The sequence below is a fragment of the Corvus brachyrhynchos genome, unplaced genomic scaffold (assembly GCF_000691975.1).
Source record: "Corvus brachyrhynchos isolate BGI_N302 unplaced genomic scaffold, ASM69197v1 scaffold10, whole genome shotgun sequence".
Taxonomy (NCBI): Eukaryota; Metazoa; Chordata; class Aves; order Passeriformes; family Corvidae; genus Corvus; species Corvus brachyrhynchos.
In genome coordinates this window covers 3,946,031-3,950,001 of record NW_008236180.1, presented here as the reverse complement: position 1 = coordinate 3,950,001, position 3,971 = coordinate 3,946,031, and the positions used below count along the sequence as shown (strand labels likewise).

General features: G+C 54.3%; 1 long non-coding RNA gene across 1 annotated transcript; it reads left to right on the top strand.

The window, feature by feature from the left end:
• Positions 1 to 287: 287 nt before the first annotated feature.
• Positions 288 to 2,190, top strand: LOC108446652. Its single transcript, XR_001861913.1, has 3 exons — positions 288 to 339; positions 683 to 792; positions 1,583 to 2,190. It is a non-coding gene; the product is annotated as an uncharacterized LOC108446652 (long non-coding RNA).
• The last annotated feature ends 1,781 nt before the right edge of the window (positions 2,191 to 3,971 follow it).

The following is a 3,971-nucleotide window of genomic DNA, read 5'->3' as shown; positions in this document are numbered from 1 at the left end:
GGCATCCCTTTTCACCTGTGTCTCCACCTGACAGCACTTTCTCATTTTCAAAAGAGTCAAGAGAACCACTGAAACACAGAGTCGTGCTGGGGTTTCATTTTTTGCCTCACTTCTCCCCACCGCCCTGCCTGTCCAGTGTGTAATGGAAATTTTACCGCAGCCGCTCGATGAGCAAACAGGAAGCCAGCAGAGAGCGCGGCAGCTCGCTGTGGCCCGGCTCGGCTCAGCCGGCTGACGAGAAAGGCCATAAAAGCCGGCATGGGGGTGGCAGGGGGAGGAGAGCAGGCCAGAGGGGCTGGGGCTGGCAGCAGTGCAGGGGAGCTGGTCCTGGGTTCACAGGTAAGGCAGGCACTGCCCTGCACCTTCTTTTTCTTCTTTCTGCAAATGATTCCTCAGTATTTTTGGAAGTATTTTCCACTGTTCTTCCTGGGGTCAATTGGGAGGATTCTGACATACTTCATTCTTTGTACCAAGCTTACTAAAACTTGACCTTGCTCAGAAAAACTAATTTTATTTGGCTTTTTCCTCTTCTTTTTTCATCTTTGCAAGCCCTTAATACAAACCTTAAAACCCCCCAAGCTGCTCAGATTTCCAGTGGAGGTATTAGAGAATGTAAAGCTGGGCAGGGGTTCCACAATTCCCTTGCTCCTGTCAGAAAGATTTTTCTTCCCTTTCTCCAAAGGAAATCCAGAGTGCCTCCATTGAATAGTCTTGGCTGTGTGTGGAGTGCCCAGAGCTGCATCTGGCTCAGTCCCCACCGTAGAAGCGGGAGGGTGTTTGGACCCAAACAAAGTAAGAAATCCAGAAAGGGCCTGAAAACAGATCACAGATTCCTTTCTTTGTGGTTTTTGTGACAGATTTCCAGGCTCACTCACTTCTTGCATGGAGCTCTTCAGTGCCTAACTGGCAAAACCTTTCCCTTCAATTTCATACTAAGTTCACTCATTTTGATTGATAAGCTTTTAACATTCATTTTTCCTTCAACTTGCTGAAAGCAGGGTGTAGCCGGGTGAGGTTGGTCTCTTCTCCCAGGTAACAAGTGACAGGATGAGAGGAAACAGCCTCAAATTGCATCTGGGAAGGGTTTAGGTTGGATATTAGGGAAAATCTGTTCACCAAAAGATTTGTCCAGCATTGGAACAGGGCAGTAGTGGGGTCACCACCTCTGAAGGGATTTAAAAGAAGTGTGGATGTGGCACTTAGGGACATGGTTTAGTGATGGGCTTGGCCGTGCTGAGGGAATGGTTGGACTTCGTGATCTTAGAGGGCTTTTCCAACCCAAAATGGTTCTGTGATTCCATGATTCCCGGGGAGCATGCAGGGCAATGTGAGGAGGTTTGGGTGGCTCCCACATGTAACCCCCACCATAAAAACAGAGCCAAGGGGTTGCTTCTTTGTTGTCTCCTCCAAATTCTTCAGAGGCTGGGAAATCTAGTCAGATACACAGTGTGAGGCACAAGGAACATGGCCGGGGGTTCGGCAGCTGCCCCAGCGAGGGGCACCTCGAGGACTGTCTAACCTGAGAATGGTGAAACATCAGGGTCAATCTCAGGTTCGTCAGCCCATGAGATGCCTTCTCCAGAGCAGGACGGGCAGCGCCAGCCCCCACCAGCCCCATGGCTGCCACCTCCACCTGGAACATGGAGAAGCACAGCAGGGAGCAAGCTTCGTCTGCACCCTGGCATGGCTGTTTGTGAGGTTGGGGAAGGACCAAAGTGGGTGTCAGCCCCCAAGGAGCAAAGGGAGGAAAATGGCCAGCAAATCCCACCTGTTCCTCAGGAGAAGCTGCTGGAAGCTCGGCCACACGTTAGCGCTGAAGGTGCCATGGTCGGCAATGCAGCAGCTGCCACGTGTGAGTTGCTGCTCATGTGACAGGAGGCTCCGAGTATCAAAAGCACCTAATTAGGAACATCTCCGACTCCCACCCAGATCTGTGCCTCTCTGCTCAGTGAGTGCAGCCCAGGGGTGAGTTTGGCATCCCTGAAAGCATCATTAACACATCGCTCCTCATATTCCTCACTAGAGGAAGAGAGAGTGACAGCCCTGAAAGTGACGATAATGAATCCCCAGGCAGTGCACGGGGCCCGTCAGCGCTGGATGTGTCAGTAATTTATGAAGGGAGCAGGAAAAAAAGGGTATTTTTAATTTTTCAAGTTGAGCTTCCTAAATAAAACACAAGTCCAAGATACACTTGTTGGAATCGCTGTGTTTCCTACAATTAAATGACTCATCCTAAAGATAAACGGTCTAAAATGTTACCAGCCACAGCGCAGGCCACAGGGGCAAGGGGTGAACTGAGCTGCCTCTCTCTGTGCCTGCTCCCAGCCATGCCAGTGGCAGTGCAGGAGCAGCAATCCCTGCCCAGAGCCATTGGATCACTCTTCTAAGACAAGGTAGCCCCCAAATCCCCCTGAGCGATGCTCTGGGCATCAGCCCCTCCTGCTGCACTTCTCCCTGCACCAGGCCCTGGCCCCTCCAAGCGCTGCTTCTGCAGAGCAGCCCCAGGAGATGGGGTAGAAGGGATTTTTCAGAGAGACCGCAGCCCCACATGTGGGGGAGCAGCCAAAATTGCTGAGCTGGACCCCCCTGGACCCACCAAGTCCTGGCACGACTTCAAAAAGATTTAAAACCATGCTGGGAGCCCCCATGAGCAGCCAGGCAGCACAGTGGAGGCAGCTCCATTTCCCGTGCTGGCCTCCAGTCACTGGTGGAGCTGGTTTCGTCTCCTGATGGGGTTTTGGGGTCTCATTTGCCCTCAGCCCCCAGCAGGTGTGGGGATGCCCTGGGAGCTGCAGACAGTGCTCCTGGCAGCGCAGCAGGGCCAGGCTCAGCACGGGTATCGGGGTAGGCGGTAGCACAGGGTCAGGCATGGGGGACAGGAAGAGAAGCGGGCTCAGGTGGAGCACTGGAAATGAGAGCAGATCTCGATGATTCAGTGAAGAAAAGGACTTTAAAAGCTCACAAAGACAGCAGGAGGCAGCTGCTCCCCCTTCCTGCCCACCCAGTGCTTGCTCTGCTGCTGCTGGGAGTTATTCTGCAGCTGAGGGGGCTCGGGCCCCCCCCCCGCTTACCACCCCCACAGACCTCTTGAACCTGTTCCAGTGACCCCCAGAACTCTGCAGAGCCCTTGTTTTTCATGTGGCTCTTGCCGTGGAGGAGGATGGGGGAGGAGGTTCTTGCCATTCATCCAAGTTCTACCTAATGTTGGTTTTTCCCCTTCTCTTGAAAATATGTTCCTCGGGAGGGAATTTTAATTTTAGACAGCAGTGCTTCTGCAAGGTGAAGGAAGTGACTGCTGAGCTCTGAGGGCCAGGCAATGGAGGCTCCAGCAGGGAGGGAAGGAGGGAAAGGCAAATGAATCCCTTGCATGGTTCCCTTGGATCCTGGGATGCAACCCCAGGTGTGTGTCTGTGCCAGGAACAGCCCGGGAGAAGAAGATGCCTTTGTGCTGTGTCGAAGGGGGGAAACTGTGCTCCAGAAGCGCATTTTGCTTGTGCAGTGAAGTTTTCATCTGTGTGATAGCAGGAGAGGGATCACTGGGAGGAGCCGGGAAGCAGCCGGGGCTGCCTTCACCAAACAGCTGCCGAAGGAGCCATCGGGAAAACTTTCCCTGCGACATGAAACGCTGCAGAGCTCAGGGTGTGTGCCCCGGTGTGCCCCTCTGCCACGGGCACACGTGGCCCCGAGAGAATCGGGGGGCTCCACAGGGGTGTCCAGGGGCCAGGTGCCGGGAAACACTCCTGGTGCAAGGTGGGAGCGTGGGACTTGGCTGGCTGGTCCTGCTGCAGCCCGATCACCCCGCCACGCGCAGGGGGGGTCTGTCGTGCACACACATGAATTCACACACACCTCACACCCCTCCCGACGCCCCAGCTCCCCCTCACCTCCCGAACCCCCAACACACAGAGAAACGACCCTCAAAACCTTTGTGCCCGTTTGCATACGCACCCCTGCACATCCCCCACACCCCC